This window comes from Phaenicophaeus curvirostris, chromosome 1, assembly GCF_032191515.1.
Source record: "Phaenicophaeus curvirostris isolate KB17595 chromosome 1, BPBGC_Pcur_1.0, whole genome shotgun sequence".
NCBI lineage: Eukaryota > Metazoa > Chordata > Aves > Cuculiformes > Cuculidae > Phaenicophaeus > Phaenicophaeus curvirostris.
Genome location: NC_091392.1, coordinates 75960020 through 75972199, shown reverse-complemented (window position 1 = coordinate 75972199; position 12180 = coordinate 75960020). Strand labels below are relative to the sequence as shown.

At 45.5% G+C, this 12180-nt stretch overlaps 2 protein-coding genes across 3 annotated transcripts in view; both read left to right on the top strand.

Annotated features, from left to right (window-relative positions):
• Positions 1-12180, top strand: part of LOC138724795 (C-type lectin domain family 4 member A-like) — a 143487-nt gene that overhangs the window by 67726 nt on the left and 63581 nt on the right. The gene's annotated exons all lie outside the window — the stretch shown is intronic.
• Positions 6184-12180, top strand: part of FOXJ2 (forkhead box J2) — a 29206-nt gene continuing 23209 nt past the window's right edge. Inside the window, exons 1-2 of one of the 2 annotated variants that reach the window (XM_069864150.1) lie at positions 6184-6277; positions 6469-6842. The gene's annotated coding sequence lies outside the window, so the exon portion shown is untranslated. Of the gene's footprint in view, positions 6278-6468; positions 6843-11859; positions 11874-12180 lie in introns of those variants that run through there. The other variant, XM_069864155.1, reaches the window with a different exon arrangement.

Genomic DNA, 12180 nt, shown 5'->3' with positions numbered 1-12180 from the left:
ACAAAAGAAGGTTTTCCTTTAATACAGCTACTAATTGATCTTTTGGTTTGTTCACTATGACTATCTGCAACTTAGAATACAATTTCATCAATTCGATACAGGAAGGAGCAGTATCCAGCTTACTCTTTCAGATCTATTTTAATTCTGGAGGGGTAACAAGCAAGGACAACAGTAAAATTTGTTTCAGTCCATCAAGTCTGAAGACTAGTCAGAATGCACCTAGATGTCTTAACGGCTGAGTAAGAAGGTACCTTTTTGTGTACAGCTTTTTAGCAGAGAATCACTTCATAACTTTGCTGCACTTCGTGTTCATAAGAGCTTACAGTAATACAACATGTGTGACAGTACTCCTGTGAGCTTTTGGGCCATAGAATTTGATACTAAATCATCAGTTTGTCTGTCTGTCTAACTACTAAAATGTCTTGCTTGTGAGTACTTCATAATCCTTAACACACTAACATTACATCAACATCCTGAATCAGGAAAGTGCAATTATCATGGAAATATTTCCTAATTGAAAACTCTACAGATATTCTGCAGTGAAGGAAAACCAGCATGAGTTGAAAATGCACATAGAACAAATTTACTTCATTCACTGGCACCCTTTCTCTTCCTGAAAAAGCACTTCAAGAGACTTCGATGCCCTCGTCTGCCAAACCATGACAGCCAGGAATGTCATCCTCAGGGGTCCCCTGTTCTCTAGCCTTACAAGCACCAAAACCATGTGGGAGTCTGCATTTAAGTATTACTTCTTCTCATGCAAGCACTTGTTGACTGTAAAGCAGACTTTCTCGGACTATATCCTCTAAGCTTTTCAGCTTGAGCAGAAGGTCCAGAACAAGACTCATATGTATGGTTCCCCCCTACCAACCTGTCTAGATGTCGCTCCCAGAGGCCCATTCAGAGCACATCTCAGCCACAGGGAACCTGCAGGAAGGGCTAGGGTAGACCAAGAATTGTCACAGCTAAAACATTCTCCATAGCTTGTAGAAGATCCGGATCCCAGCACCACTACCTGCCCCCTGCCCCGCATTGGTTTCTGTCAGAGATATCACAGTCTGAACATCTAATTAAGTCTTTTGCAGTAAGTATTTCTAATTTTGCATCTCCCTGGTATCTTCCAGATACTGACTGAATGTCCTGAAGACCAGTTTATAATCCATCTGTTTTGGTCTCCTCAAATGATTAATCATTCATACAAAGAGGAGGGGCTTCAAGACAAAAAGCTTTGAAAAAAGTAACCATCTCCAACTACCCAAATCTGAGTAATAAGAGCATTTACCTGAGATATGCTAATACACATCTTTCAAGTATTTCTGCTCACGATCCTTGGGAATGAGCCTGCTCTGCTCCGGTACATACCCACAGCCACTAAGCCTGTCTGCAATATCAAGGGATAGGCAGGTGACCCAGGTTTAAACTTTTGCTATAAAGCTATGAGAAAAATGAAAGCACCTTGCAAAGATCTAAAAAAACCCCCAAGAACTCCTGTAGGGTTCATGAAAATAAGACCAAATACAGAAGAAAGCCTTTATTTTTGTGCTTGCAGAGTGAAAGGTCATGGTACAAACTAAAGATTTAAAAGGCACAAGAGAGTCAGAATGAAGAGACATTACAAATGCACCAATTAGGGGAAAAAGCTCCAGACAGAATTTGTGCTTTATTGGATGTAAAAAAATCCAATTACAAGACCAAAATTGATAACGAATCAGGCTTTGTTAGTTCTTCAATTCACAGAACTACCTGTTTCTAAGCATAAAGTGCAGCTGTAGCCTGGAAAAATGCTATCGCAAACACGTATGATGGCATGGAGCCTACGCAGACAGGCTTGGATGGAACAAAGAGAAAAACTAGGAAATGAAGTCTGGGACTTTCCTTCTTTTGAAAAGCAGCATCTACATTGAAAGCACAACCAACTTAGAAGTCTTAGGCTTCTGAGGATTTCACGGAGGAGTTCATGGAGTTGCAGGTCCTATTTCAAAGCAGGGAGTGGCACCACAGGACATAAAACATAGTTTATGTAGAACCACAGAACCATAGAATCGTTTGGGTTGGAAGGAACCCTAGAGTCCATTCAGTTCCAAGTCCCCTGCCATGGACAGGGACACCTCCTGTGGACCAGGTTGCTCAAAGCCCCATCCAACCTGGTCTGGAACACCTCCAAGGACAGGGCATTCAGGACATCTCTGGACAACCAGTTCTGGTGCCTTGTGATCTTCAAGGTAAAAAATTTCTTCCTAATCTCTCATCTAAATCTACCCTTTCAACTTAAAACTGTTACATTCACCCTATCACTGCACTCCCCCCTTTATCAAAGGCTCCCTGATAAAGAGCCCTTCCCCCGCTTTCCTGTAGCCCCCTTTCAGTACTAGGTCTCCCCAGAGCCTTCTCTTCTCTTAGCTGAACAAGCCCAACTCTCTCAGCCTGTCCTCACAGGGCAGGCATTTTTGGGGTTGATGAGAGTCAAGAAGGGCCTCTGTTCAACCGAATTATTCCATTATCTTTTCCAGTGACTAAAACCTCTGGAGCAGGGCTGATTGGATTATTTGATGTCACCTAGCAGTGTTACACGGGCACGCTCCTTTAGCGGACACGATTCTAACAGGTAAAACACACCGGACTGCTGACAGCCTGAGCAGAGCTTAAGTGGGGAAAGAATACACTTTACCCTATGCATCCAGTTTGACATTGAGCACCTGACTAAATGAAATGGCTTTTTTCGCTCTCACCTACAGCAGCGCTTATACAAAACCCGAGGCAAATAAAGTCTCTAAGACACGTTAGAGTTTTACTGAATGGGACCAGGACGCCGATACGTTCCCTCGCGCATCGCACTAGGGCTCACACACCCGGGAGGCGCACCCGGAGCCCCGGCAGCCGGGGGCAGCGCCGGCCCGCTCCGCGAAACCCACGGGCGCCGCAACCACACGGAGCCCCGCGCTGCCGCAGGGAAATCGACCCCGCCGCAGCCTCCGAACGCTCCCCCACCGGAAATGACCCCACGCTCAGACCGGAACTGACCCCGGACCGGAAACGACCTCGCGCCCGAACCGGAAGCGACCCCGGACCGGAAGCGAACGCGCGCGGCGGCCCCGGTGACGCATGTGAATGACACGCGGGGGCGGCCAATAGAGCCGCTCCGCCCCGAGCCGCCTTCTCGCGGGCCACGGCCCCGTGATGGACGCGCACGGGCCCGCACCGCCCCGGCGGTGGGCGCCGTGGAGCGAAGGCACCGGCGGGGCTGGGGCACGGCCAGGGCTGCGCGCCCCCGGGGTGGCGCCGGCGACGCCTCCCCGCTCGCCGTCGCGCGGCCCCGGGCTGGATGCGACACGGGGCGGGGAGGAGCCTCTCGGCCGCTGCTGCGGGAGCTCCTCGTGCTCTTAAGGTGGCCCGGACCGCCCGGCAGCGGGGCCGGCCCGGCGTGCGGACACGCCCGGCAGTGAGGGAGGTGCCTGGTGCGGGGCTGCGCGGCGGCTCCGCGCGGCTTCTAGGGCGAAGGGAGCGGGAGGCTGCCTTGCCGGGCGAAGGGCACGCGGCTCCCGGCGTTAAGCTGAGAGATAAGAACCTGGAGCCTGTCGGGGGAGGCTGGCTGCTGCGGGGACGCGGTGTCTGCCCGCACGGGTGCGGCCCTTGGCTGGGCTGCGGAGCTCCCGAGCTACCGGCAGGGCCGCTTGGCGCTGCTGGAGCCGTAGGGTCCCGCGGCGTTTTTTGTAGTTGAGATCCTAAACTCGAATTGAAAGCACCTGGTTTTAAATCACCTGTTCTAGTCTTTTGTAAGGCACGTCATTATGTGGAGGTGCTCTGAAAAGTAGACAGATAACATCATTCTTATATATTCCTCTGAGAAAATATTGGGGGGATGTAACAATGTAACACAATCAACTGAAGTGAATTCATATGTATTTCGACACAAATTTATAAAAAGATTTTCCTAGGTAAGGAGAAGTTTTGGAAAAAAAAAAAGACCAACCACTAAACCCTGCTCAGGGAGAAAAACAGAGGATTGTAGAATCATTAAAGATGGAAAAATCCTCTTAAGATCGTCCTGTCCAACCATCAACCCAACACCACTGTCCACGCTAAAGCATGTCCCAAACAGCCATGTCTACACAGTTCCTGAGAACCTCCAAGGATATGCCAGCACACCTGGACTGCCGAGGCGCCTGTTTATTACTAGTTGCAAATGAACAGTCCTGCAGGCAGGATATGGAAGAGAATTCCTCACGAATACCAGTCCTAACTGCCAAAAATCACAGCCACCTCCTACACCTTCCTGGATACCAGAAGCCTCAACTGCCTGCTACCCATCTGTCAAAATTTATAGCTTTCCCTAGACAAATGCTAATAATTCAGTCATGCACAAAACCAGTGGCATCTTGTAAAAATTGGAGGATAACGTGCATTGGATGTAACGTAGAAGTAAGTTAAGTGGTGATTAGTTTACTTTTTTTCCCATGTCTCCATTTGTTATCCCCTTTCTTCTACTTAGCTTGCAAAGGCTTAAGTATGAGATTTTGTCCTCTGAATGCTAAATATGATAATAGGGTCACGATCCAATCCACTTCCTTCTGTGTTTGTGCAACACTAGTTCTTTGGTCTGCCTCTCCAAGGCTTTTTTGTGTGTGTGTGTTTGTTGGCATTTTTGCATTTATTAAAGTGGTGCAACATGTTATGTTAGTGTCTTTTTTTTTTTTTTTTGGTCTATGGAAAGCAGAGTATATAATTTATTTGTGAGAAATGAAACCAAAAGGAAAATTAAATGGGGAACGCACTGGATGTGATGCCTGGCACGTGTCAATTCCAACCACAGTTTTCTAACACCTCTGCAGCTGGCTATAGATCAAACAACTCAAAGATACCACCCATCTGCCTGTGCCTCCCAGCACAAAGATTCTTTTGTCTTGTCTCTCAGTAGAGTCAGGAAGAGCCTGGGCACCTTACAGACACGAATCCTAGCTAGAGGGGAACTCGAGAACTTGGTGTGTGCATAGCAAGGAGACCCAAAGACTACCTAGCCCAAGGAGATGTCCAAGGAAAGGCAGAAGGCCAAGGGAACTGGAGCTAAGATGTGTATTCAGGGCTGCAGGGAGTCTAGGAGAAAGAGCAGAATAGGATGGAGCTCTGCTGTGGCCTGTGGAAGTGGGAGGGTAAGATTTTGGTGCTTGGTAACGATGAGGAACAATGTAATGGGATCTGTAGTGAGATAATAATACGGAAAAGGGGCAGGAAACTCTCTTTGATAGAACAGGTAGTAGTGCTAGAAGAGCTGCTGCCATAGGAGCAGAAGGAAGGTTCGGTGTGGGAGGACACAGGGCATCCTGAGAGGATGGAGGTGAAGCGTCCCTTCTTGTGACTGCTTGGAACAAGGCATGGCACTTGGGCAGTTTTTGACCTGTTGAAAGAACGCAAGGAGTCATTGCAGCTGCGACGCTAAACTAAGCCCTGCAGAAGCAGCAAGACTTACAACACCCTCTCTGCCATCAGGACAATTTTTATATTACGGGATCCAGGTGAAAAAAAAATTTAGTCAGAAAACGTCATTTTCCCCCAGCACGCGTCCTATCCTCTACTCCAAGCTTTGCAGGCTGTTACTGTTTGGAGGGATGCAAACGCTGAACTGTCCGCAGAAAGAAGAGGTTATCGATTAAGGGCTTTTCAGATAACGGGGCGGGGGTCCCCAGGCAGGCTGCTTCGTGACGAACCGTCCCGCCTGCGGCGCTGGCCTCAGACGCAGGGGGATGCCGGGCGGCGGCTGTACTTACCACATACATTTAGGAATATTTGATCTATTTATTTCACCGCACGGCGCATGAAAACATCACGCCGCGCCGCGAGCGGCGGGAGCGGCGCCTCCTTAAGGCGGGGGAGGGGGCGCGAGCGCGCGGCGGGGGCGGCGCGCGGGCGGGGCGGGGCCGGGGCCTGCAGTGCGGCCGCAGCCCGGAGCGGCGGGGCCTGCGGACAGCGCGCGCCGGAGCGGCCCCGCGACGCGGCCGAGGGGAGGCGCGCCGAGAGGCCCGGCCCGGCCCCGACCCGCAGCCCCGGCCCCGCGGCCCAGGGTCGGGAGCGTCACCCGGGCCCCCTGCGCTCCCCCCCCCCGCGGCGGAGGAGCCCCGGCCCGGGGGCAGCGACGGGCGGGAGCTCCGGGTACTTACCGAGTGATTTTAATTATTTACATCCGCTCGGCAGGCGGCGGAGAAAGCTAAACGAGGGAGGGGAACCGGGGACAGATTTAGGAATCCTCCCCTTTTCCAGTCGCTGTTAGCCACGGGAGATAAAGGTAATTTCCGATATTGACCTCATCCTCCTTCATCCCCAGAAAGATTCCTCGTCCCTTAATCCCGAGAGGGTTTTCTTCAAGTATCTTGTGCGAGGAGAGAAGACGCGCCTCCCGGTCACGGGGAAAGGAGAAAGCAGATTTTGCTGATAATATCCAGAAAGACGGCAAGATTATTTTTTTTTTTTTTTCAGAGAAAGATTTGCCCACCCTCACGGTGAAGGCAAAAGGTGATATACAGATAGGGAGGTTGGAGAAATTGATCTCTGGAATAATCTGATAATCAGAACACTCCTTTAGTAGTCAGCTGCCAAAAGACAGAGAGGATCTTCATCCTAGGATAAAACCAGCACTTTTAGGAGACTGATAATCCCATGCAGATTGTTTTAGTACTGAAGGGGCTGATTTCATCCACAATCCCTTCACCCTCAAAATACTTTTGAAGAAGCTCTTGGAATAGCTGACAGCAGTGCTCTGAGGATGGATGTCAGAGGAGGAGTGTGAAGGGCAGTATCCCCGAAACCACCACTGAAGATAATCCACCTTCCTTCAGAAAGTCTTCCAGACAGTGAGTGACTACATTATCTCATCTCTCTGTTCCTAGCTGCCCTTCTCTTTTACCTTCTGTCCTTGTTTTCCATGTCTCTTCTCTCACTGTATTTGCTTTCCTTTTAATGTTTTTGCTCTTTCTGTTTCTGAACCTCTCCCCAGCCTTCTTTTTCTCCATCTCTCTCATTTAGCTCTCATGTGCTGTATGGAATTGACCTGATTCTTTCTGTCACTACGTAGCTTGTGAGAGACTTTAGTCCTACCTAATTGTAAGAAGCCTCTCTGCCTTTTCCCTTTTACTTTCCTTTTACTTGTGTATGCATCCTAGTCTCAGCCTTTATTACCACTGGTGTGAAATTAATTTCTGTAATTTGGGGGTCATTAGAAGGATAGTGCTGGCCAAAAAAGTGTTGAGGAGACAGAAGCAGTGATTTGTAGTGCTAGTGTCCAAGGATGCACCCATGGGGTTGAAGTATCAGTTGTTCTCCATGTGGGTCCTACTGTGCTCATAACTGTGGGAATAAAATCATTGTGTGCTGCAGACCTTGCTGTGCTTGGGAGCTGAATATGCAGATCCCGGTGCTATTACTTCAAAATGTGCTTCCAAATCTGCCTAAGAGCTGTGGTATGAATTCTGGAAAGAGTGCCCTTGAGAGTGGGTTCTGTGGTGTACAGTGGCCTGGGAACAAAAATCATGACAGCGCTGGTACAACCTGCTCTGAAAGCCAAAAGGAGCTCTACCATTGCCACCAGTCTTCTTCTGTGTTTTATGCTGTGTTCACAGGCTAGGGATGTGAATTCTAATGCTAGTGCTGTGGTGAGCCAAGCTGGCTGCTTTTTGTAAATGATACAGTTAATTTACAGTCAGAAATGAGTATTCTGACACTATCGTAGTGATTTCCTGAGAAATGAAGTCCAAAGGAGACTTCATCTCAGATGACGTCAGAGCAAATTCCTGTGGTAGAAGAATCGTGCCTAAGGACATCTCACCTGAGATATTCCTGTTTCTGTTTTCCAGTGAGGTGACAGTGAGGAAATCTCAAATAAAAGGGCTATTGACCAGTTCAGGAACCATTCTGGAATCCATTTGGGAGCACAGTGGTTAACAGGGAGTCCCTGAAGAAGGAACTCCTTGCTGTAATTTCCTAGCATGATCAGACAAAAGATGCCAGATTCATCTAAAGTGATTCCACATATTGGCAGGGAATTTTGACAGCTACCCATAGCTTCAGAAGGTGCCCCTTCCTAAGGGAAGGCTGAACCACGAAGCATACGTATTTTCTGGGGTACTGTTAGATGCCCTTCTACCTGTTGCCCTATAGTTATGCAATCAGCCTGTTTTGAGTGCAGCTGTGTTATCTAGTGCAAGAGAAGAGATACCTGAAGCCCTGTGGCCTTTGCACAGTCAAGAGGATAAGTGACTTTTCATGCTTTTGCGGTTAATTTGCTTCACACTGCCCCCCTCCTCACAGTAGTGACTTGACATTTTTTCAAGTCTTTTTGGCTCTGATGGATGCTAGGGCACTTTACAGAATCTATATGCCAGCCTTACAAAATTCTGCTCTCTCACAACAATTACCTTTCTGTATTTGAAATGGTTTTTTTCTTCATTATTAATGATAAAGATTAAGATTTTGTATTTAACTGCCTGAGCTTTAAATATCTATTACATACATAGAAGGCTGAATGTAGTATGCTGTACAATAATTGTTATTTATTTGTTACTTGCTGACAGAGCATTCAGTGCTGACTTGGATACACGAAGTTAAGATAGTTTCTACTCTGGACATCTTATAGTCTAAAGCACAGCTATACAAAAGCTAGGACATGCTGATAAGTTTAAGGAAGGGAATAATTTTTATTGAGCATAGATCTTCAGTGTGATTGTGGCATTTACACCAAATAGTTATCACAGGCTAAAATGCACCTTCCTCTGAGGTGGAATACTGCAGCTGTTCTGCACCATTTATTTTTATTTTTAAGTATCCATAAAAGAAAAAAGGGAGAGTAGTATTAATCCTGGTAAAAGTGTGAGGTGCTTTATAGACACATTTAAATGAAAGTGCTATGTCTTTACGTTGTATTATGTCTTGACATTAAGAATGTTAAGCCTGAACACCTAAGATTAAAACACACATTTAGGTACGTAAGTGAATAACCTAATTCTTGTGTGTGCCCAGAAATGTAGAGCTGACTTCAACAGAAGCAATGAAGTCTTCAGCATTTGAGTACAGAGACACTTGGTTATGCATGTATGGGTTCATAAATTCACATTTGGACATCCCTGCTTCCAAAAGTTGACTTTTAAAGTTGAAGCAGTCTGATCCTATCCCATATGCACTCTGCTCCTATCTGAGAAACGTGTGAACGCATTTCTCAGGTCAAGCCCTTAAGTAATATGAAATGAAAAGGTCTAGAGAGTTACTAGGAAAAGGATTACCTTACTGAATGATCATGAGGTTATGTTTGTGTTCTGTAAGTTCTTGGGTTTTATCTTGAAATCTCAATCTGTAGGCAAGTTTCTTGATTGAGTAAAGAGCAAGAAAAGTTGGAATGAAATACAATAAGCACTTTGAGAAGTTTGGATGTAATTTCCCAGTCCAAGACAGGGCTGTGACTACTGTAGTACTACTTTTTTTTTCGTATAAAAATGCAGCTGGATGCTGGTGTCTGTGGAGATTTTTTTTTGCCCCAGAGATACAGGTATCTTTGCTTACTACCTCGTCCCTTAAACTTCAGCTGACCTTCACATAGTGAGTGATTCAAGCTGCATCACAGTTTGGATCTTTGGCCCTTCAAGTGTCAGGAAGGACGTGGCTACTGCGATATAGACAGCTGTTCCTCAAGACCATAACTGAGATGTTTATTTCATTTTACACAGCTGTCAGACAGGAATTATATCTTGATCATTAGCAATTAAAAGATGAAGTGCTTTTGGACTAATTTTTCCATTTGCTTCTCCCAAGCAATTCTGCCAGCTGGGTAGAATTGTAACTAGTGACTTTCACACAGACCTCTCTGTGTTTCGTAGTGCTCCATCCATTTGCAAACTCTGTTGATGAGAGATGCTTCAGAATTAAAACTTTGAAAAATATTGATTCTAGCACTTTCAGTCTGAAAGACAACTTTGAAAGTGTGAGTAATGCTCTGATGAACAGCCTAAAATGGTATCTCTAAAATGTTTGAATTCTCCAGTTGTGTTAACTCTGAAGCCTAAAGAAAAGCATTTAAATTTCTGTATTGCTGGCTGTTGCACGTTGTGTTATTTTAGCAAGACTATCCAGTAGATGTGTCCAGCCTCCAAATACTTATTGTCTTGGTAGGAGTCTATATGCCATTTGCAATCTATTCTCGTTTTGTTTCTTTCACCCTTCAAAGGGCATCTTTCAAAGGGGTGTATGATGACCTTAAAAATCTCTAACATGTTTCTGCCCTGCACTCGCATCTTCTATTTTAAAGGCATTTTGTGTGCGTGTGTTAATGAGAGCAAGCATGCTGCAGTGTGTTTTCATGATTAATTGCAAATTTTCATTTTAAGTCTGAAATAAAAGTGAAAAATAGTGGGAATGTTTCAAAATTCTGAGACCTCACAACAGAGTTTTAGGAGTGATTTACAGTTGTGTCTTGTGGTGCTTTGCCAGGCTTTGGACTATACAGTCGTTTTATCCTTATGTCTTTGACCTGCCCCTTCCTCTACCCAATCCTATTACGAACCTTGAAGTTGGTGTCTTAAAGGTAGATAGCAGACAGATTCTGTGAGTTCCTGACCCTTTATGAACCCTTTCCTGAATCTCGTCCTGGGCTTCCTAGCATCCAGTCACAGTCAGGTTCCTCTCCTGCACTTTTATGGCCCAGCATGTTTCCACCCCACCTACTTCTTTATGCTCATTTCCTCCTACACCCCACTTCTCCTCCTAGTTCTTTCTGTACTGCTCTTTGCATGTCATTTTCCATGCTGTCCTGTGGTCTGATAAGCCTAAAATGCTGTTTCTCTTTTCATCAAGCAAGCATCCCTCATCTCCTCTCTAGGATTCTTTACTGGTGTGAGTACTTTATTACTACATCTCACAAGGCCTGCTCTTACTTCCCCACCTGCATTTTGGCCTGTTCTTGGTTTGGCTTTCATTAGATTATATGCTTGTGGGTACGCAGCATTTTTTTTTTCCCCAACATTATGTCAAGGAAACTTTTATTTTTTACCAGTGTATAATAAATAAAATTTTGTTCCCCTGAAAATATCCATCCAGTTCTGCTAAGCTGGGGAATGGCATTTTGTCTCCATAATCCGACTCATTCATTCTCCCACCCTCCCTTCTCCCCTGCCCCCTTCCTTCCCTCAGGAATAGCTAGATTTTAGTTGTTTAAAATGAAAAGCCTTGTGTTCTCCGTTTCCTTCCAGCTCTTCAAGATCTTGGTTTTGAGAACTGGGGTGAAGAATTTGGGCAAGGCCCAGTAACTCATTCCTCATCTTTCCAAGCTAGACAGTTTACTTGATGTGAAGTCAAGAAATGAGGCAATGTATGTTCTTTTTTGGCCTTTTTTATGTATAAGAGAGAGGAAGAAGGGGGAGATGACGACTGAGAGATTTTATACCTCGAGGAAAAAAATTTTGCTTTTTTGGTTTTTATACTTAGCAATTCAAATTTTGTTTATACTCGCTGGTGTATAAAGACTGTGGCTGATTATAGCTGAAATATGTAATTACTGTTAAAAGTTCAAATCTGAATAATTGGGAAGGAATCTGAACTTTTTGTGGTCACAAATTAAAGGAGCAAAGTTTCTGAATTCTCAGTTTCCCACAAAAAAACTATTGTTAAGTAAACACAAAACAATTCTCCCTTCCCATCAGGAACTTGCGGAGCAAAATAAACAAGCTGCTAAAATAGTTATCTCTGAATTTTCCTTTATCTCTCCCTGAACAAAGCAGACAAACTTTGAATGTAGAGAACTGGTTTGGGATTTAGAAGACCTGTGTTTCCTGCATGGTTCTGCTGTTCCTTTGCTGGCTGACCTTGGACTTCTCCATGCATGGCTTCTCATTTATTCTGAAGTATGTTGTTAATCCCGTATAAGGGTTTAAAAGTATAAGGATGAAAAACACTTTATGAAGACTGGCTGTTCTTGCTGTTGATTACCATAATTACAATGTGATATTGAACTTAACACCTCTATGTGCTGCTTTCTGTGGCATTAAGAAACAGTGAAAGGGTGATGCCCTAATGAATTTTTGTTTCATGGAAGGACCTGTGACTCCAAAACTGAAAGATCCTGTACCATGTCTGCAGCCTAGAACTGCTTTTTAAGTTTGCTTAAGTATAGGTATTCTGACTCCCTTGAAGCTTCTCTTAAGATCTCTA